This window comes from Girardinichthys multiradiatus, chromosome 23 (genome assembly GCF_021462225.1).
Source record: "Girardinichthys multiradiatus isolate DD_20200921_A chromosome 23, DD_fGirMul_XY1, whole genome shotgun sequence".
Lineage (NCBI taxonomy): Eukaryota > Metazoa > Chordata > Actinopteri > Cyprinodontiformes > Goodeidae > Girardinichthys > Girardinichthys multiradiatus.
Genome location: NC_061815.1, coordinates 25,892,398 through 25,916,424, shown reverse-complemented (window position 1 = coordinate 25,916,424; position 24,027 = coordinate 25,892,398).

Genomic DNA, 24,027 nt, shown 5'->3' with positions numbered 1-24,027 from the left:
GGAGGGGTTCATGGATGAACCGCCTCCACACCCCGATCCTGTTCCTAGTTCTGTTCCGGAGGGGTTCATGGATGAACCGCCTCCACACCCCGATCCTGTTCCTGGTTCAGTTCCGGAGGGGTTCATGGATGAACCGCCTCCACACCCCAATCCTGTTCCTAGTTCTGTTCCGGAGGGGTCCCAAGCCGAGCCGCCCTCACACTCCTGTTCCTGTCCGTGAGGGGCTCGTGGATGGACTGCCTCCACTTCCTGCTCCTGTTCCTGGTCCTGTCCTGGAGGGCTCTGAGGATGAACTGCCTCCATCCCTGGTTCCCGTTCCGGAAGTGTTCATGGAGGACCTGTCTCCACTTCCTGTTCCTGTCCCTGAGGAGTGCGAGGACACACCCTCTCTGCATGCTGTGCCTTGGGGGCTCCATCGCAGATCTCCACGGCATCGCCGAAGGTCCCAGCGGTCTCTGCACCGATCGTCTGGGTTCCAGTGGTTTCCGCACCGCACCTCTGAGCTCCACCGTGGGTTCTCCTGGTCCCGCCGCCGGCCGTTAGATCAGCAGTCTCTGCACCGCTCTCCTGGGCTCCAGTGGTTTCCGCACCGCGCCACACTCACCGCTACACCATGGGTTCTCCTGGTCCCACCACTGGCCGTCAGATCATCGGCTCCTATGTCGCCGGCTGTTTGATCGTCTTCTCCTACGTCACCGGCCTGCTGATCGCCGGATCTGCCGGTCCGTCCGCCTGAACTCTCGGTCTGCCGGGGACTGGTTCCGGGCCGGCCTCTTGAACTCTGGGTCTGCCGGCGACGGCCTCCGGGCTGGCCGCTTGAACTCTTGCCCTCCTTCCAAGGCCCGCTCCGCCCACCCTGGTTGGATGTTTGTTTTGTTTTTGTTTTGTGGGCGTTTGGGATCCGCCCTTAAAGGGAGGGGCTATGTCATACCTGCTTGTGTTTTTGTTATATTACCTTGTCTAGTCCTTTGTTTTCTGTCTCCCTGCACCCCAAGCCCACACCTGTTCTGTGTTTTCCCCTGATTGTCTTGTCACATTTGTCATTGGTTTTCCCTGCTGTTCAGTTTTGTATTTAAGCCCATTTCTTTCTGTTGTTCCCTGCTGGTTCCTTATGTTATTATCTGTGAGTTTATGCACGATCTCGTGTGTTTGCCACCCTATCTGTGTCCTGCCATGGAAAATAAAGGCTTGTCTTACCTTCAAACCAGGAGCTTCAGGAGTTCTTCCCCGCATATTGCACCATCAAAAAACCAAACTATGACACTTTTACTTTCATTTGACACTATCTGCAGTGGGAGTGAGATTGTTTTTTCATTGAAAAACAGTTTTTTTTAAGGAAGTGTAATATTTTCCTAGACAATCATTGCTGTAAAGCACAATTTCATCTCTCTAGTCGTTAAATATGTTTCTGCATATAACAATGTGTGTTTAGGTTTCTGTGCCTGTTTGACTCTGTGGTGCTGCAATAATTAAAAAATGTTCCACTATTTTAATCATCTTGGTGATTGCCTTTGGTAGATAATGGCTTAAAATCATGCTGATAGAAAAAAGAAAAAAACTTTTTATAGCTCTGCTCTAATCTACTATTGAAGACTCTTCCTCCAGTCTTGTTTCTGTCTGAAAGCCCAGGCTGACATTGCATCAGATATTTTTGTAGAGTGTTTCACATTTATCTTTTTTTATTAGTGAGGTACCCCCCCAAATAGGAGAAATGGAAGTAAATGTTAGGGCACAGATGACATTTTAATGACTACAAGGCAGCAGCTGTAGCCTGAATTGCTGCAGTCAGTCACAGCTTACAGGGAGAGAATAAATGCTAGCCACATTTCTGTTTGGTAAAGTTTTGTGTGTACAAGACTTGTGCATGAATTAACATTTTATATAGTTTGAATGTGAGTCCTACTGCATGCAGAAATTTTTTGAAAAAACTGTACATCAAAAGTAAAACGTTTCATTTTGTTGGAAAGAACAAATTCTGGACCAAAGCAGGACAACAAATTTAGTCCTGCTACTCTAAAAAAACGACAAGTCCTCTGTCATTTGGCCCTCTGTGTAAAGCTCAATGAGCGTTATGGTCTGCCTTGTTGCTCTTCTGATCAGTTCTGCGACAACCATGTTACAGCAAAGATATGAAAACCATACCTGTCACGTTGTGGTTTTGGGTCGGACCAAAGTGCAGACAAGAGCTTGGCAGGATCATTTTTGAAATTCAAAGATTTATTTACAAGGTCAAAAAACAGCAAAATCACTGCAGATTTCCAAGGCAAGGCGTGGCAAAAAACAAAGCATAATCATGGACGAGAACGAGGTGTGACGAACACAAACAAGGAACCAGCAACACACAATGACACAAAACCAACTAATATACTGAGGGAGACAAAGGGCAGGTAATCAAGGGAACTGATAACAGGTGCGACAAGGAGGCAGGGAAGCAGAGGGAACAGGTGAAACAAATACAAAGGCTGAGGAAGAGTGAAAGGAATAAACAGAAAACACAAACTGAACAAGAGAATAAATCAGAGGAGGAAATAAAGAACTAGAATAACTATGAACTAAAGTACACAGAGAAACTAGAGGGAAAATATAGAAACCAAAACAATAACCCAAGAACAAACAAAGAGCCCACAAGAAGAATCTAAATTACAAAAATAAACAAACCAAACGTAAACAATAACTAAAGCTGGGATAAGAACAAATACCTAACCATAATTAAAAACACAGAGATATTAACTAAGAATCCAAGGATGAATAATCATAATAATAATAATAATAATACCACAAAAAGTAATAAGAAAGCAACCACAAAAGAAACTAAGAGCTAGAGGGAGACAAAACACACAAGGAGATGGTAGAGGGAGCAAAACAAACTAATAACATAATAGAAACATCTAGACAAAATAAACCATCAAAAGAAACCATAAAGCAAAGTCCAAAATGTCACTCCGTGCCCCCCCCCCCAAAGTCGGATTCAAGACGACCTTTGGAGACTAAAACAAAAGTTCAAAGCAAAAACAATCCATCCAGGGTGGGCGGATGGAGGCCTCGAAGGAGGGCAAGAGTCCAAAACACAAACCACCAAACCAGGGTGGGCGGAGGGGGCCCCGGAAGGAGGGCAAGAGTCCAGAAAACAAAATAAAATCCAATAGGTGGAACAACAAAAACAAAAAGTCCATAATCCAAAACAAAACGATGATCCGGAGGACTGTGGCAACAGAGATGCAGGCGTCTAGGAGGCCGGCAGCGAGGCCAGCGATGAAGGACCCGACGAAGAAGCAGGTGCCTCAGAGGCCTGCGGCGAGGAAGCAGGGCTCTCAGAGCAGGTGGTTGGGAGGTCGACCACGAACCCAGAGGAACCCACGAAGCGAGATCCTCGGAGGTCTGCGGCGAGGATGCAGATGCCTCGGAGGTCTGCGGCGAGGATGCAGGCTGCCTGGAGGCCGGCAGCGGAGATGCCAGGCAAACCCACAAAGCGAGGAGTCAGGCAGTCTATGACATGGCGAGATCCTCAGAGACTTGAACCTAGCATCCGGCTTGGACCCAGGCAGAAACCCTGAAGACTTGGCCCTGGCGTCCGGCGTGGACCCAGGCTGGAACCTAGAAGACTTGGCCCTGGCGTCCGGCGTAGACCCAGGCTGGAACCTAGAAGACTTGGCCCTGGCGTCCGGCGTGGACCCAGGCTTAGTGTCGTCAGGTGCATGGTCAGGCGTACGGTCAGTCAAAAAGTCAGTCGTCACATAGTCAGGCTGTGGTGTGTCAGGCTCTGGTGTGTCAGGCAGCAGTGTGTCAGGCTCTGGTGTGTCAGGCAGCAGTGTGTCAGGCAAAGAGTCAGGCTGCAGTGTGTCAGGCAAAGAGTCAGGCTGCAGTGTGTCAGGCAAAGAGTCAGGTTGCGGTGTGTCAGGCAAAGAGTCAGGCTGCGGTGTGTCTAGCTCAGCAGACTCAGGTTGCGGTGTGTCTAGCTCAGCAGACTCAGGTTGCGGTGTGTCTGACTCAGCAGAGTCAGGCTGAGAGTCAGGTCGTAATCTTGACACCTCATAGTTAGGCGCCTCATAGTATGGCGTTACAGGCAAAAGGTCAGTGGTGCCTGGAACATAGTCAGTGGTGCCTGGAACAAAGTCAAACGGCTCAGAAGCACTGTAAGTCGGCTCAGGCGCACAGTTCGTCTGGTCAGGAGCACAGTTCGTCAGGCCAAGAACACAGTTCATCTGGCCTGGAATGTAATCAGTCGAAAAGTCAAACGGCTGTAAGTCAGGCTGTAAGTCTGGTGTAACATGGTTGGACATAAAGTCTGGTGCCAAAGGCCAAAAGTCAGTCGTGGAGTCAGGTGCCAAAGCCCAAAAGTCAGTTGTGGAGTCAGTTGTCACAAAGCCAGGTAGCAGGTGCGGCGCCTCAAAGTCAGTCTTTGGTGTGTCTGGTGCCACATAGTCAGGCGTAAAGTCACTCGTGCCAGGAACACAGTCAGTCATGCCTGGCAAAAAGTCAGTCGGCTCAGGAGAACTGGTCAGAGGCGGTTTGTGCTCAAGCCCCTCATGTGAGTCAGGAGCTTGGGTCTGAGGCGATTTGTCCTCGGACCCCTCAGGAAATCCTAGAAACTCCTTACCGTTAAACTCTGTCTCCTGAATTGCTTTCTGCATGTGGGTCAAATCTGTTCGAAACATTATGACAATATCTACCATCAGTTGCTAATACAAGCATCCAAACAACAACTCGGATCCAACTCTTGATCTCTTTGTCTCTCAGCATATACCTGTGTGAGGAATGCAACCAGAAACTACATCTGTATGTTTAAAGTATTACATAAATCAAACAAACTGTCTGATGCACATGCACAAAGACACATTCAGTTGCAATCCAAAATATTCAGTTGCTTCACTTCAAAAGGGATTGTAGGGATTTGGATGAAAAATCCATCCATCCGTTGCTTCCAATTGTCATGAGGGTAACAGATCTAGGAGGGACACCCAGACATCCCATCTCAAGGCCTTTATAAGCAAGACAGGATATTGTCACCTGCCTAAAATAATGGCCTAAGTCACTTTTTGTCAAAAAAGAGTTCTTTGCCTAAATGATCTCCTCATTATGTTAGCCTCCTCTTGTCTAAATCCTCAGTTGAGGAGGTCATGCAATTCCATGCCTGTTGTATAATGGCCTATGTCGAGAGTGTGACTTGGACAGTTCTTTCTTTCTAAAGACTACGTCATCAACTGTTTTTCTTTTAATCTTCCTCATTATCTGATCTAATTGAGAAAGATATGTAGCTTAATAAAAAGGACCATAACAAATGCCTATGCCAATACTCATCTGTTCTTATTACCCTTTCGTGTGAAATAAAAAAAAAATATTATATATGTTTTGTGAAACTTTTTGTGTTTCCTGAAAAACTTGAAAAAATGACTGAGGAACTTACTTTTAGGAAGTTGACGATATATAAAAATGTGGAGATCACATGTTTTAGAATTTTGAGCAATGCTCTTATTTAAGTGGTAAAAGTGAAGATAATGCATGTCATTTTAATGTAATTTAAAGGTGCTCCATATGGGGATGAATGGAAGATTTACATTGTGATTTTTAAGGGAAAAACCTTGGATATTTCATGGAGAAAAAGCTACAACATTTACCTTCAAGGCATAGATTCAGTGTCTACTGAGTGTCTAGGTGCACATGTGGGCAATGGCTTTAGGTGGTGAACTTTGAACTTGAATCGATTAATTTTTACCTGAATGAATTGAATTTTGGAAAAAAAAAAAAAAAACACGTTTCATTTGCTTCCACCACTGAAAGTAAAAACTCCCCATTTTGAGAGGGTGGAAGGAATTTTGCCAACTGGTGGAAAATAATATCAGAATTCATCTGTCAATGTCACTTTGAAAATAAGAAGATTTGAAAGGATAATGAAATAGTCCAATTGACAGATGACAAATTATGGCACTAACTGTTTTTGAACCTTCAAAAAAATTAAAATTTGGCCATCACACACAGCATACGTTTTAAAGTTTTTGTTTTGGGGTTCTGAAAGGTTGTATTTTAAGAGATGTTATGATCATTTTTAAAACTTGAAAAAGAAAATGAATTGGTTCAGGCTGACATTTCAAAGTAGAGCAAGGAAAAAATGTATCCAGATTTTATGAAGTTATGCAAGAAGTCAAAAGTCCTGTGACTTCTATCAGCATATTTCTTAATCAAATAGATCCATCGCAGCACACTGTAGCAGATCATAAAACAAAAAAACAAATCTAATCCTTAATGCCAAAACATTGTGCAAATAAATACACACCAAGGTTTATTAAGAATGTTCAATTTTTCTAGAGGAAAGCTTTTCAGTGACTAACAAAACTGGTCATGGTTCTGTGTGTTTTTTGCTTTTTACTACAGGCATATTTTTATTTCTTTACCCAAGTAAAGTGTAAGCCCTACACTATAACAATTGCACTAATGTGACATCGTTAAGCACCAATCTGGAGCTCATAGCTGCCTCCTGGCTACCCACCTTGGCTGCTCAGTCAAGCAGACTCCTAAACAGAGCATTTTGTTTGGCGCATAATGTGTGTGTTTTTATTTGGTAAAATATGACATAAAATGTCTGCTCAGCTCATCTTTAAAATGTAACTATGTTTAAAGTCTTCTGATGACAGAGTATTTGTCTCGGTAGCTATAGCTATAAATATCTTATATAGCGTTGGCTTGGTGAAGCTATAGCTTTACATATCAGTTCTTCATTAGATCCATTAACAGTGAAAACAATGATCCAACTAACTCTACAGATAACAGGAATGTAGAACAGCAGTAAGCTCTGATGACATATCCATCCGTGCCAGCCAGATTCCCTCGTACAACTTAAAATAAAATACCTTCTTTATATGGGATGTGGAAACATAATTATAGTGTCATTTCTCCTTTTGTATAAATTTGTAGGCTGTGGATAAATGTCCAATACAAAATGTTTTTCGTCTTGCTGAGCAGATCCCAGCACTTACTCAGATTTGCATATAGATCCAAAAACACGTGATAGTTAATTTCTCACAATATTTAGACCTTCTACAGGTCCTTCTCAAAATATTAGCATATTGCGATAAAGTTAATTATTTTCCATAACGTAATGATGAAAATTTAACATTCATATATTTTAGATTCATTGCACACTAACTGAAATATTTCAGGTCTTTTATTGTCTTAATACGGATGATTTTGGCATACAGCTCATGAAAACCCAAAATTCCTATCTCACAAAATTAGCATATTTCATCCAACCAATAAAAGAAAAGTGTTTTTAATACAAAAAACGTCAACCTTCAAATAATCATGTACAGTTATGCACTCAATACTTGGTCGGGAATCCTTTGGCAGAAATGACTGCTTCAATGCGGCGTGGCATGGAGGCAATCAGCCTGTGGCACTGCTGAGGTCTTATGGAGGCCCAGGATGCTTCGATAGCGGCCTTTAGCTCATCCAGAGTGTTGGGTCTTGAGTCTCTCGACGTTCTCTTCACAATATCCCACAGATTCTCTATGGGGTTCAGGTCAGGAGAGTTGGCAGGCCAATTGAGCACAGTGATACCATGGTCAGTAAACCATTTACCAGTGGTTTTGGCACTGTGAGCAGGTGCCAGGTCGTGCTGAAAAATGAAATCTTCATCTCCATAAAGCTTTTCAGCAGATGGAAGCATGAAGTGCTCCAAAATCTCCTGATAGCTAGCTGCATTGACCCTGCCCTTGATAAAACACAGTGGACCAACACCAGCAGCTGACACAGCACCCCAGACCATCACTGACTGTGGGTACTTGACACTGGACTTCTGGCATTTTGGCATTTCCTTCTCCCCAGTCTTCCTCCAGACTCTGGCACCTTGATTTCCGAATGACATGCAGAATTTGCTTTCATCCGAAAAAAGTACTTTGGACCACTGAGCAACAGTCCAGTGCTGCTTCTCTGTAGCCCAGGTCAGGCACTTCTGCCGGTGTTTCTGGTTCAAAAGTGGCTTGACCTGGGGAATGCGGCACCTGTAGCCCATTTCCTGCACACGCCTGTGCACGGTGGCTCTGGATGTTTCTACTCCAGACTCAGTCCACTGCTTCCGCAGGTCCCCCAAGGTCTGGAATCGGCCCTTCTCCACAATCTTCCTCAGGGTCCGGTCACCTCTTCTCGTTGTGCAGCGTTTTCTGCCACACTTTTTCCTTCCCACAGACTTCCCACTGAGGTGCCTTGATACAGCACTCTGGGAACAGCCTATTCGTTCAGAAATGTCTTTCTGTGTCTTACCCTCTTGCTTGAGGGTGTCAATAGTGGCCTTCTGGACAGCAGTCAGGTCGGCAGTCTTACCCATGATTGGGGTTTTGAGTGATGAACCAGGCTGGGAGTTTTAAAGGCCTCAGGAATCTTTTGCAGGTGTTTAGAGTTAACTCGTTGATTCAGATGATTAGGTTCATAGCTCGTTTAGAGACCCTTTTAATGATATGCTAATTTTGTGAGATAGGAATTTTGGGTTTTCATGAGCTGTATGCCAAAATCATCCATATTAAGACAATAAAAGACCTGAAATATTTCAGTTAGTGTGCAATGAATCTAAAATATATGAATGTTAAATTTTCATCATGACATTATGGAAAATAATGAACTTTATCACAATATGCTAATATTTTGAGAAGGACCTATATATTCAATATTAATTTTTTCTTAGTATTGATTTCAGTCCTCTCCTGGTTTCTGCCAGACAGTGCACGGCGCATGCTCATAAATGTTAAAAGTAAATATAAATATGCAATTGGACTATAAATAATGGACTGACAAGAAATAAACTGAGAACCACTAAACAAAACTAGAGTTGTTAGAGTCAAACTTGCCACCAGGACATAGAGTCAGGCAAGTATGAACCAGTCAACGTATTCATATTATTCAAACCTTTCTATGTTTGAGATAAACAGAAAGTGAACACAGTAACTGGTAGCGCTAATTCTTGAAAGTCTATCTTTTGATGGTGTGTCTGTGGATAACACTAAAACAACATAACTCTGGCAAAGAGGCATACATTTAGTCAAAAGCACACTTTAAGCAACAAATTATCTTTTTTTCAAAGCAGTAATCTTGAGATAATTTACATATATTAAGGCACATATCAAAGAAAGAAATATCAGTAATGCTTCAATGTACTGAAGGACAATTTGTACAGGAGATTTGCAAGCCACTAAAAATACTTAAAGGGCTTTAAAACACTGCATCAGTTTACATAAGATTACACTGTGAAGAGAAGGCAGCATTTATCAAACAAGAATATTCTGTGCACAGCGTATGGTGCTTTACAGGGCATAATAATTAAAAGCCAATGATGCTGCATGTAGAGGTTTTGTTCTGCCTTCATCTGTAATCAGCATGGCTTATCAGGTCCACCAGTTCAGCAAAAATGTAGAGTCGGACTACAGTGATTTGTTCACCCGATTATCTCCCCTCCCACACCACTGATCTGCCCCACTGAGATGAGACAAATCACAGAGAATTAGCCACCAATTACACTCTGCAAGCTGGCTGGCCTCCCATCATCTGCCTTCCTCAATTAGCTGCACAAGTAAATGTTTAAAGTTAAATATGTATTAGAGGACTATGCTCAGCTAAATGATTTACCCTCTCCACCCAATAAATACACCACAAACCTTTGTTTGTGTCTGCAATATCCCTTTTTATTGAAACAGTTTTGGTATAATTAACATAATACTGTTGCATGATAGTATAAAAATAAGCAGGAACTTAGTAACGGGATCAAAAGAACGCATTTCGCGTAGATTTGCAGGTTGTAGCACTGCTACAAAAATGCCATAAAATCTGTGCAGTGGAATAATTTCAAACTGCATGTTGATTTGCACAGTCCAAGTTAAATGCCATAAAACCATCTGTAACCATATGGTTTTGATCTCTTACCCTTCTGCCATATATAGTGAAGTAGATTACTTTAAATTGGTCTCAAACTTGTTTGTTTGGCATTGCTGTTTCTAAATCAACCTCACCTCTCATTCCTCCTCATGGCCTTAAACACATTTTTGAACTTTGTATATTTTTGCAATGCCAAATTTGTGACACTTCCTGAGGAAAACATTATAGTATAGTTTGTATATATATATATATACTGCTCAAAAAAATGAAGGGAACACTCAAATAACACATCCTAGATCTGAATGAATGAAATATTCTCATTGAATACTTTGTGCTCTACAAAGTTGAATGTGCCGACAGCAAAATCCCACAAAAATCATCACTGGAAATCAAATTAATTAACCAATGGAGGCCTGGATTTGGAGTCACTCACAAAAGTAAGGTGGAAAAACACACTACAGGCTGATCCAACTTTGATGTAATGTCCTTAAAACAAGTCAAAATGAGGCAAATGCTAAGCGTCCTGCACGGTGTTGGGCTGTGAGCGCAACCCCCATTTGAGGACGTCGGGCCCTCATACCATCCTCATGGAGTCGGTTTCTAACCCTTTGTGCAGACACATGCACATTTGTGGCCTGCTGGAGGTCATTTTGCAGGGCTCTGGCAGTGCTCCTCCTGTTCATCCTTGCACAACGGCGGAGGTAGCGGTCCTGTTGCTGGGTTGTTGCCCTCCTACGGCCTCCTCCACGTCTCCTGGTGTACTGGCCTGTCTCCTGGTAGCACCTCCAGGCTCTGGACACTACGCTGACAGACACAGCAAACCTTCTTGTCACAGCTCACATTGATGTGCCATCCTGGATGAGCTGCACTACCTGAGCCACTTGTGTGGGTTGTAGAGTCCGTCTCATGCTACCACGAGTGTGAAAGCACCACCAACATTCAAAAGTGACCAAAACATCAGCCAGAAAGCATAGGTACTGAGAAGTGGTCTGTGGTCCCCACCTGCAGAACCACTCCTTTATTGAGTGTATCTTGCTAATCGCCAAAGATTTCCCCCTGTTGTCTATGCCATTTGCACAACAGCTGTGAAATTGATTGTCAATCAGTGTTGCTTCCTAAGTGGACAGTTTGATTTCACAGAAGTTCGATTTATTTGGACTTATATCGTGTTGTTTAAGTGTTCCCTTTATTTTTTTGAGCAGTGTATATTATAGTATAGTTTTGGAGTTTACAGTTTTTGAACATGCACAAGCAGTTTTACATTAAGCTATAGTTTAAATAGGAAGAGTTTAGTTGTACTGGATGCATGAACGTTTCTTGACTAGTTAATCACCTTGGAACACATGTGCATATTTTCGTAGTTTCATCAGTGTTAAAAAAAATCACAATAATAATGCACATAATAATGCACTAAAATGACAACTGTCTAGTAAGAAGAGAAGAAAATTAAAATAGTTGTCGCAGGACATACAGTCTCTGCTTGACCTTTTTCTGAACAGTGTCTATGTGTGAAGACCACCTCAGATCATAGGAACCGGAAGCAATCCACAGTAGAAACGTTGTTGTTGAGGATGGCATGGCAGTAAGTGTTGAGAGTGTTCTTCGGAAGTCCACCTTCATCTACACACTCTAGTACACAATTTAGTATACAAATCAGCTAATCATAATGTAAAATAACTCCAACCACTAGACTGCAGCAAAGTGCATTAAACATGATCCTTAATATTTGTTGAAAACGCATCAAAATACTTTAATGGTGCCATTCAGGCTATGTGGTGGTTTGAGGTAAATTGGCAGTATGGTCTACACGGGCTTAAAACAAGCATCGACTGGTTTTTGTTTTGCTTTTTCTGCTTGTATCTTTCCTTATTTCCTGTGATTTTAGAGCCATATTTTGATCAGGAGGTTTGTGGGCTGTGTGCACCGGGAGTGCCACAGTGCATCATGTTGGACACATCATGCAGAAGTGCGCTGACACACAAGAGATTACAGTTCTTTTTCCATGGATAATTTGTTTAGAAGTGTCAGTGCTTCTAATGGTGCGTTTACACCAAACGCGATTTCTGCGAATTTTTCGCCTCATTTGTGTGCTTTTGCCCGCTTCACATTCCGCGTGAACTCCACGTTGGCATTCGGCAACAAGCGGCAACGCTTCACCGCGTCATCAAATAGGAGGAGTTTCCATCTGCTGCTTGCTGGTTTCAACTGAACATGGCGGACACGGATTTCACGGATAATCACGGTGTTTTACCTGTGGAGAGCCGAAAAACGCTGCCGACGTCAACGTCCCTGGGTTCACCAGATTCTTCAGGGACGGGAACAGTTCGGAGAGTACCACCACCTACTCCAGGAGCTGCGTCTGGATGACGGTCGATTTCAGCGGTACTTCCGTCTATCCAGGACCCAGTTCGACTATCTGCTGCCCCGCGTTGGGAGACAAATCGGCCTCCGGGACGCCAACTACCGGCGACCGCAGTGAAGCCAGCCCGAAGCTGGACACCGGACACTCAAGCTCCGCGGAGCCAGCGGCATCCAGCCCACGGCCGATCCGAGTCAGGCACCCAGATTTCGGCTAGCTGCTCTCTGTTGCTCCCTCTTCTGACGCGCGGTGGTTCACTAAGGACCGTCAATAAGTTTCCGAACCAAACAATCGTGGAAAATCTGAGTGCCTGAATCGGATCAACCCTGAGCTAGATGCTGCTAACTCCGCGGAGCTTGAACATCCAACTTCAAACTAACTTCACCGCGGTTTACCGGCACTGTATCCCCGCTGCTGAATGCCTGTCCATCTGTCTTCGGTGAGTAAATAAATCTCAGCTCAGTAAAAAAACAGCCGATTTTTAATGTCCACATATCCTAAATATAAGATATTTGTGCCTAAACATAACCAGGCCAGGTCCTTTCTGTACTTGTCTCAGTAAAAGTCATTAGTTGAGTCATACAACTCTGGCTTGCCGCACACCGCCACTATGATCTGGTCCTCTATCTTCACTGACAACCGCTTCTTCTCCGCTGCGGTCTTTCACCCTACGTCGCAGCCACATCCAGTCCCTGATTGGTTGACGCGAATTTAGGAAAAAGTTCCGATTTTTCAACTCGTCCATCGCGCCGCTCCGCTCCTGCTTCGCTTGCCGCGCCTTTTGCGCCGCACCTTCCGCGTCCTTTGCACTGCGCCGTGCCGCTCCGCTCTTGAACGCGCCTCTACATAGGGATAACATGTAAATTGGCCGCTCCTTTTGCAGAAATCGCATTTGGTGTGAACGCACCATAAAAGTTTTGAACAGGATCAAAACCTGGTTTGGCAACCAGATGGCGCTAGTGTGACCTATTGAAGGAAAAATGACATTTTTTATGGATGTCTTCTGCTCATGCTAATATGTTTCTGTGTGGTTACACAAACCTGTGTTTGTATTCATGTCAGATGTCCTGCCTGTGTTCCATGTTCTCTGCCTGTAAGTTTTCAGTTAGTTTGCATTATTAAATAATTTTGACTCACCTGGTGGCTCTGAAGCTCCTAATCTGCTCATTGGTCCTGCTACACCTTCACCCCAATTATGACAACTAATGACAAAATTTAAATCACACATTCTTCAAGAATCAGATTAGGTGAAATTAGCAATAAAACAACCACAATTTTTGAATATGTCATGCAACTCAAATTGGCACGCAAACATTGTTCATGGGAAAATAAGATTTGATTTATTTCAGCCCCTCACAGCTTTATTCAGAAACGTAGGTATATGACTCTAAAACACATCATTCATTCCACTTCCCTTACTTGCTCGGTCATAACTGGTGCTCAACGTTTTCTGCATTGATTCTTGACAGCAACAGTTACCCTTTAAATGAACTCGTAGACTTGAGAATGACCTGACTGGACATGACAGCAAGGCTTCACTGCTTTGATAACGGTAGTTGTTACCAGGGGTGAAAGTAGTTTCAAATTCATGCAGGTACTTAGGGGCAGAGCTAGAGGGGGGGCTGGGGAGGCACTGGGATCATATATATATATATATATATATATATATATATATATATATATATATATATATATATATATATATATATATATACAGTACAGCACAAACGTTTGGACACACCTTCTCATTCAAAGAGTTTTCTTTATTTTCATGACTATGAATATTGTAGCTTCACACTGAAGGCATCAAAACTATGAATTAACACATGTGGAATTATATACTGAACAAAAAAGTGTGAAACAACTAAAAATATGTCTTATATTCTAGGTTCTTCAAAGTAGCCACCTTTTGCTTTGATTACTGCTCCGCACACTCTCGGCATTCTGTTGATGAGCTTTAAGAGGTCGTCACCTGAAATGGTTTTTCAACAGTCTTGAAGGGGTTCCCAGAGATGCTTAGCACTTGTAGGCCCTTTTGCCTTCACTCTGCGGTCCAGCTCACCCCAAACCATCTCGATTGGGTTCAGGTCTGGTGACTGTGGAGGCCAGGTCATCTGGCGCAGCACCCATCACTCTCCTTGGTCAAATAGCCCTTACACAGCCTGGAGGTGTGTTTGGGGTCATTGTCCTGTTGAAAATTAAATGATGTTCCAACTAAACGCAAACCGGATGGAATAGCATGCCACTGCAAGATGCTGTGGTAGCCATGATGGTTCAGTATGCCTTCAATTTTGAATAAATCCCCAAAAGTGTCACCAGCAAAGAACCATCACACCTCCTCCTCCATGCTTCACGGTGGGAACCAGGCATGTAGAGTCCATCCATTCACCTCTTCTGCACTGCACAAAGACACGGTGGTTGGAACCAAAGATCTCAAATTTGGACTCATCAGACCAAAGCACAGATTTCCACTGGTCTAATGTCCATTCCTTGTGTTCTTTAGCCCAAACAAGTCTCTTCTGCTTGTTGCCTGTCCTCAGCAGTGGTTTCCTAGCAGCTATTTTACCATGAAGGCCTGATTCACACAGTCTCCTCTTAACAGTTGTTCTAGAGATGTGTCTGCTGCTAGAACTCTGTGTGGCATTGACCTGTTCTCTAATCTGAGCTGCTGTTAACCTGCGATTTCTGAGGCTGGTGACTCGGATGAACTTATTGTCCGCAGCAGAGGTGACTCTTGGTCTTCCTTTCCTGGGGCGGTCCTCATGTGAGCCAGTTTCTTTGTAGCGCTTGATGGTTTTTGCGACTGCACTTGGGGCCACTTTCAAAGTTTTCCAAATTGTTTGGACTGACTGACCTTCATTTCTTAAAGTAATGATGGCCACTCATTTTTCTTTATTTAGCTGCGTTTTTCTTGCCATAATACAAATTCTAACAGTTTATTCAGTAGGACTATCAGCTGTGTACTGTATCCACTTCCTGCACAACACAACTGATGGTCCCAACTCCATTTATAAGGCTTGAAATCCCACTTATTAAACCTGACAGGGCACACCTGTGAAGTGAAAACCATTTCAGGTGACGACCTCTTGAAGTTCATCAACAAAATGCCAAAAGTGTGTGGAGCAGTAATCAAAGCAAAAGGTGGCTACTTTGAAGAACCTAGAATATAAGACATATTTTCAGTTGTTTCACACTTTTTTGTTCAGTATATAATTCCACATGTGTTAATTCATAGTTTTGATGCATTCAGTGTGAAGCTACAATATTCATAGTCATGAAAATAAAGACAACACTTTGAATGAGAAGGTGTGTCCAAACTTTTGGTCTGTACTGTATATATATATATATATATATATATATATATATATATATATATATATAATTGTTTATTGTTACTCTCATCTGTTGCCCCCTCGAGATCTCTCTCTCAGCAAAGTCCAAACTCAAACTAATCAATACCGGGATCAATATTTTACTTTACTGTAGGCTGTCTGTATAAGGCAGAAATTAGAATCACTTGACCATGTAGAATGAAGAACTGCCATGTATGAAACAATGATAAACCATTTTCTGATTCATAACTTTTTATCTTCAGTTTCCATCTTTTCTTTTGAACAAATAAGTTATTGTTCTCTGCATTGTGGTAAAGTTTTGATTTCATTTCAATTAAAAATTTGACAGTTCGGTTGTTTTTGCGGTTTTTATTTAAAAGTCTGTAGAAGGTAAGTGATTTATTGTTCGTCCTGTACTAATGCAAGCAGCAGCTTTTTATGTCTGTGCACCACCTGTGTAAAATCTCCCAGTCCATTAAATCGAACGCACCGATCTCCTTGGCAACTGCTCTGTTTCTTAGGTAAGTGCGCATGCGCTCTCGTGTAGCGTATGTGAAATCTCTGGTCGTAAGCGGTGTATTCGAGCTGTACTGTGTTGCTGTAATTCAGCAAAATAACATGAAACACAACTAGTTTCTCTCCCTTTGCTTTTAACTGGGGTATTTAGCAGCGAGCAGTCAGACATTAAACGTAGCGGTGCTCGTTTTAAAGGCTGGCCGTTCACAAAAGCCTCGAGCTCCGAGGGGAGAGAGGCAAAGCAAGAGCATTGAGGCTACAGCACAGCACAAACAGTTCAGAAACTATTTGGAATGAGGAGAAAAAAAGCTATTTTATAAACAGATTAAGTCGTGTTTTAGACTACCTATTGGTAGCGGATCTGATCTTCTTTGTGTGCTCGTGAATTTTTGCAGCCGTGGATGACGGCTTCATAGCAGACAGCCGTTCCTCCCTCTTCCCGGTACTGCGTACCAGCGCAGAATCTTTTAGTGGTACGCAGTACCGGACCGTACCGGCTCACTTTCACCCCTGGTTGTTACTTACCTTGGTAAGGTGTTGTTACATTTGCTGAGAATCAAAGTAAGCTTCCAACATTGCATTATTTTTATCGTGCAAACAATTTGTAATTTATGCATAACAGGATTACATGAGTCCCCACAGATAAATAAAATAAAACAAATGCCAGAATAACACCTTAATGTTTTCAGTATTAAGAAGAGAAGCTTGTTTGTATGCAAGTGAATCTTGTACAAATTCATACAATCTGCAGGAGGATCTGAATTTGGAACCACACCACACTAAAAATAAGCAAATTTACCACACACTGAAAAGGAGCTCCTGATCTTCTAGGATTAATGAACTTTAAATTCAAGGACTTCCATTCACTCCACAAATATAATCTATAATGTGCTGGAATGTAAGAGCATCAGGATCAGTAAAAGTGTTTCATCTGGCCTTTGTTGCTTCTCTTGTCTAGCTTGCTCAAATGCTACTAATTTCATTAGGATTTGTTTTTTTAATCTAAATGTTTGGCCAACGTTTTATTCAAGGGATGTGCTGGTATTCTTGCTCAGATTCTCTGTTATTTTTACTGTGTGATAGTCAAACATAATGTCTAACCTCTGCTCATTAATCTTTCCATGTTTATTTCTCTTTGATGTGCAGTCATAGATCACAGAAGTAAATATCAGCAAACGATAATGATTTCAAAATTTGTGCAATGGATCAGTCGTTCAGCAAACATGCATGTATTCCTTAGCGGTGGTTGCTCAACAGCTGCTTTTCCCTTCCACTTCCATCTCAGAAGGCACTTTGACAGACTCCCATGTCAAAATCCAAAACCCGTGCTTTGTTCTTCAAGACGCTGGCAGGCACATGCTTCAGCGGAGGGACTGCTTCATCACCCACACAAGATACAAATCATTACCCACAGCTAAAGGCGCCCTAATTCATCAAAGTGGCTCAGCTGGTTTGAACGTTGTGGAAAAAAAACTTCTCCCCTGCTGAGACACGACACAACGGCTCAGTCAGTCCCCTGTTCAGCCTTGTCAGAGCTTCCTATAGCATCTTTTCTCTTTCTGCCTATTTCACACTTTAAACGCTCTAATTTTACTCGCTTTCACCTCACACACTATGCCATGACTTCTGTGTGACTGTTCATGAAAGTATAGTTTAGAGAGCAGATATGTATTTGTTTTGACCTGCTTATCACCTGCTGATTGACCTAGACCTGTTTTTCATCAAGTGGCAGTTTTTAAAGTGATGCCAGGTTGCAGGTTTTGAAAGTTAAAAAAATGTGATTTAAAAATAGCTATTTTCCTTACATTGTTTATGAGGGGAGATAATTTGATGACTAATTGGTTAAGTTTTGGACTTGTATCATCACTTGATAATGAAACATTGCACATATTGCCCCAGACCATATACTGAACTAATAATTAGGAAAGCCCCTGAGAATGTTATATATGTGCCAGCATGGAGCAATGTAACTTGATAAGAATTAACATTTGTTTTGCTATTAATTCAATATCATACACTTTAGTTGCACAAAGGTGAGATAAAAGTTATTTTAGGAGTCGTTTATGTAAATGTATGCAAACCTTGTTCCTATAGATTATAATCTAAATATCTAAAGAAGTCTCTGGTCAACCAGAAGTTGGGAGTGTAAACAGGCCTCATGGTTATTGTGCACTCTGGCTGTTTATCTGATCATTTACTCTGTCTGTGTTTGCATCTAACATAACCGTGTTCTAATTGCAAGCTGCAGAAGCCAATACCAATGCAGTTCTGGGAATTTTTTCCATTCAAGCATTTCATCTAAAGGAGGCTATATGTGTACAAATGAATTCCTCGTAAATGATGAAATGTTAATGGATAAAACAAAAAGTCTAGCTGTTAGGCAGCCATATTTGAAGTTTGAGGTTGAGGAGAAACTAAGTGTACAACTTTAAAGTGGGGGTGGCATTATGAGTAACTGTTAAAACCTGGAAATTGTGACTTCCGACTGGAAAAGGAGCGCAGTCATATATTCAGCTTGTTTTTTATTCAGTGCCAGACTACTGTAATTGTTGATCTACTCCATTGTTTTACCTCAATATTTTAATATTCTCTTGTGAATTGTTTGAGTTAAAAGACACAGACACATTTACCCTGTCTATGTATCCTTCCCCTTGAGTATCTTTATCAAACCTCATCAATCAAAAACCAAATGTAGACTCTTCTAAAGTAAGGCAGGGAGGGCATAAATAGCGAAGTTAAATAAGTCATCTTAAAATAAAGAATCGCATTTCTAATCCTGGAACTTATTGTCCTCTAATTTCTAGCTGGTACTGTTTATGATGTAGGGTCTTATATTTAGAAACATAATGAATTGTCTGAATTCCTGAATATCTCTGTCAATTTACATATATATATATATATCTATATATATATCTATATATATATATATAGATATATATATGTGTATATATACATAATGCCTTATTCATCCATCCGTCCGTCGCCTCTCTGGGCTGCCAACTTAACGTGGTGGAGGGGTTGGGGGGCCAATGATCCGAGGAGCTATGTTGTCAGGGGCTTTGGTAGGGTCACCCAAGGCGGACAGGTCCTAGGTGAAGATCAGACAAAGTGCAGCCCACAGACCCCCTATGATGATTGCCAAAAATGGACACAGTGTTCCTTCGCCTGGACGCGGGTCACCGGGGCCCCACTCTGGAGCCAGGTCTGGAGGCAGGGCACGCTGGCGAGTGCCTGGTGGCCGGGCTTTCACCCATGGAGCCTAGCCGGGCACAGCCCGAAGAGGACACGTGGGTCCCCCTTCCGATGGGCTCACCACCCGTGGGAGGGGCCAAAGGGGTCGACAGCAATGTATTATGGGTGGCAGCCGAAGGCGGAGACCTTGGCGGTCTGATCCTCAGCTGCAGAAGCTGGCTCTTGGGATGTGGAATGTCACCTCGCTGGTGAGGAAGGAGCCTGAGTTGGTGTGAAAGGTAGAAAGGTTTCGGCAAGAAATAGTGGGGCTCACCTCAACGCACTGCTCTGGGTTTGGAACCAGTCTCCTTGAGAGGGGTTGGACACTCTTCCACTCTGGAATTGCCCCTGGTGAGAGGCGCCGAGCTGGGGTGGGCATACTTGTTGCTCCCCATTTTGTCGCCTGTATGTTGGGGTACACCCTGGTGAACAAGAGGAAAGCCTCCCTCTGCCTACGGGTGGGGGGATGGGTTCTAACTGTTGTTTGTGCTTATGCACCAAACAGCAGTTCAGACAGTTTTGGAGTCCTTGGAGGGGGTGTTCGAGAGCGCCCCACCGGGAGACTCCCTTGTTCTGCTGGGGAACTTCAACGCTCACATTGGCAATGACAGTGAGACCTGGAGGGGTGTGGTTGGGAGGAATGGCCCTCCCGTTCTGAACCCGAGTGGTGTTTTGTCATTGGACTTCTGTGCTCATCGTGGATTGTCCATAACTAACACTATGTTCAAGCATAAGGGTGTCCATATGTGCTCTTGGCACCAGGACACCCTAGGCCGCAGTTCAATGATCGACTTTGTTTTTGTGTCATCTGATCTGTGGCTGCATGTCTTGGACGCTCGGGTGAAGAGACGAGTGAAGCTTTTCACTGACCACTACCTGGTGGTGAGCTGGCTCCGATCGTGGGTGAGGATGCCGGTCAGACTTGGCAGACCCAAACGAATCTTGAAGGTCTGCCAAGAATGCCTGGCGGAGTCTCCCGTGAAGCAGAGCTTCAACTCCCACCTCCGGGAGAGTTTCAAACACGTTCTGGGGGAGGTGGGGGACATTGAGTCCGAGTGGGCCATGTTCTGCACCTCCATTGCTGAGGCGGCTTACTGGAGCTTTGGTCTCAAGGTTGTTGGTGCCTGTCGCGGCGGCAATTCTCGAACCCGGTGGTGGACACCAGCGGTGAGGGTTACAGTCAGGGTGAAGAAGAAGTCCTATCATGTCTTTTTAGCCTGTGGGACTCCGGAAGCAGCTGATGGGTACTGGAAGTCCAAGTAGCATGTGGCTCGGGTGGTTGCAAAGGCAAAAACTCGGGCATGGGAGGAGTTTGGAGAGGCCACGGAAAACGACTTCCTTATGGCTTCGAGGTGATTCTGGTCCACCATCCGGCATCTCAGCACACCCTCCCCTGCTTACACTGGGGAGGTTGTGCTGTTGACCTCAGCTCGGGACATTGTGGGTTGGTGGGCGGAGTACTTTGAAGACCTCCTCAATCCCACCGGCACGTCTTCCACTGAAAAAGCGGAGCCTGGGAACCTTGTGGTGGGCTCTCCAACTTCTGGTGCTGAGGTCGAGGTGATTAAAAAGCTCCTCGGTGGTAAGGCTCCAGGGGTGGATGAGATTCGCCTGGAGTTCCTTAAGGCTCTGGATGTTGTAGGGTTGTGTTGGCTAACGCGACTCTGCAGCATCGTGTGGACATCGGAGGCAGTTCCACTGGATTGGCAGACCAGAGTGGTGGTCCCCCTATTCAAAAAGGGGGACCGTAGAGTGTGTTCCAACTATAAGGGAGTCACACTCTTAAGCCTCCCTGGTAAGGTCTATTCGGGGGTTTTGGAGAGGAGGGTCCATCTGTTAGTTGGTTGCTTGGTTTTCGTTCTGGCTGTGGAACACTGGACCAGCTCTACACCCTCAGCAGGGTCCTGGAGGGTGCATGGGAGTTCACCCAACCAGTCTACATGTGCTTTGTGGACTTGGAGAAGGCGTTTGACCATGTCCCTTGGGGAATCCTTTGGTGGGCACTTCGGGAGTATGGGGTACCACGCCCTTTGATACGGGCTGTTAGGTCCCTGTATGACCAGTGTCAGAGCTTGGTCCGCATTGGTCTTCACAGTAAGTCAGACTCGTTTCCAGTGAGGGTTGGACTCCACCAAGGTTGCCCTTTGTCACAGATTCTGTTCATAACTTTTATGGACAGAATTTCTAGGCGCAGCCAAGGTGTTGAGGGGATCTGTTTTAGTGACCTTAGGATTGCGTCTTTGGTTTTTATGGATGATGTGGTCACATTTGCTTCATCAGCTCGTGATCTAAAGCTCTCAATGGAGCACTTCGCAGCCGAGTGTGAAGCGGCCAGGATGAGAATCAGTGCCTCCAAGTCCGAGGCCATGGTCTTGAGCCGGAAAAGGGTAGAGTGCTTTCTCCGGGTCGGGGAATGTCCTGCCTCAAGTGGAGGAGTTCAAGTATCTTGGGGTCTTGTTCACGAATGATGGAAAAATGGAGCAGGACATTGACAGATGGATTGCTGCTGCATCAGCAGTGATGCAGGTGTTGTACTGGTCTGTCATGGTGAAGAGAGAGCTGAGTCAAAAAGCGAAGCTCTCAATTTACCGGTCGATCTACGTTCCTATCCTCATCTATGGCTATGAGCTTTGAATCATTAATGAAAGAACGAGATCACGGACACAAGCGGCCAAAATGAGTTTCCTCCGCAGGGCGTCTGGGCTCTCTCTTAGAGATTGGGAGAGAAGCTCGGTCAGAGAGCCGGGAGAGCTGCTGCTTCTCCACGTTGAGAGGAGCCAGTTGAGAGGAGCCAGGGAGTGATCCACTCCAGACCGCATTCCTTAACCTTCCACAAACACTTTTTCACACTAAAAAACAATCATAAGAATCATCTTAGCCAGAATAGAACTTCAAACATAAACGTGGTTTAAACTAAACAATGATAACCTATATGCATTTTTCCAACAGATGGATATATATATATATATATATGTATATATAATGCTTTTACAGAAATACGCTCTGTTTTGATAAAAAAAAGGGTTATTTTTTGCTTAAATTATTTGGTTTTTATTTTTAAAAATTAATAACTTATTTGCAGAGAGTAGCTTAATACTTTCATTTTAATTTGTTTACATGTGCACCAATGTTTCAAAATATATGTTTTGTTTTTTTTCTTTTTACATCTGTTGCAAATTTTGTATTAAGATTTTTGTGCAACTGCTTTTGCAGTGTAGTTGTTTGGATTCTTACCCACAGCATGGGCTCTATCATCTGCTACAAGAAGAACAGGAACCTGTACAGCAGGTGGTATGGTGCCCAGTGAGTGTTTATCTGACATGAAGGACATCACAAGAAGAGACAGAAACCACTGAGAGCATTCGAATTTACAAAAACACCTGTCAGATTCTCCAAGATGACTTGGCCAATGTGACTTTGGAGTATAAAAAGTTCTTATTTTTTCAGGTAAAATGATATTTGAAAAAAAAAGTTTGGGAAATATTACTGTTAGAAAAGCCTATTTACTACTAATGATTTTCTTAGGTGTTATCTTGTACATATCTCGGTTTTTTCTGTCTGAAATATTTCATTGCTCTGAATTCAATCTGAGCTCTGTATTTTCTCTGAATTTGCTCATTGACTGAAATAAGAACCCTCAGATTATGTTAAAACTAATAAATAAACAAATAAGTAATTTTAAAGAAACATAGTACATTTATGGTAAAAAACTAAAGACGGTTCTAAACCATTAACTCTCCTACTCCTATCAGTAATAGAAACAACCCTTCTATACCAATTGACATTCCTTCATTCACTATGAAAGTAAGATGCATCCATTTTGTTAACTATTCATTAGGCAAGTCTTTTTTTGGTAACAGATATGAGTGGTAGCACTAAATCTTTCATTAGCTCACACTGTGATGCAGACTTAAGGTTAGTGCAAATTACAATGGTTGTGAAATATGTTGCAATTGCCTATTACAGAGGGTGATTCTCTGCTGCAATTTCTCGTGATTAAACATCTATTTTAAGAGAAACCTTTCAATGTCAAGAAAAGTTATGCTTTCCAACACCCGCTGACAAACAAAAGCCTTTTTTATTTCTATGACATTTCTCTCTGTATGAATGGAAAAAATATTATAAATAATCATATTTTTTTTATGATTGCCAGAATTTTTTACAGCCCCCTGCTTTTTATGTTGAAGACTGAAGCCAAGCTACAGACACATTTATTAGGAATAAGGTGATTGCACTGCACTGCTGGATACACAAGCCCTCAGAGGTACACACACTGTGGCTGCAGAAGCCAGATAGCCTTATTTGATGTGGCATATGATTCCAGACACTCTGAGGGCCAATTATAAGGACACAAAGAAGGTGGTGCAGAGAGGGAGAGATACAGCTCAGAAGCAAGAAGACTCCAACTCTTTCATGTATTCCACTGCTATATAGACTGTATGTCCCTGCTAATCATGCACTCCTAAGGGCTTGGTGCATTATGCCACGAAGAGGGTTTTCACAGGCATATTATTTTCAATAACAGACGCGATGTCTAAGAGCAAAGACAATGGCCAAAATCTTGTCATTTTTTCCACCCATTGTTTAAGATTAGGAAAGTGATGGAAACAAATGTGCCCCAACAGCAATGCCAGATTCAAGTTTTTCCTCTATGTGGAACATCTGAGAATAAATTATGTCACGCGGCAAGATAATCACAAACCTCGAGTGAATGACCATGAAAGCAGGATAATG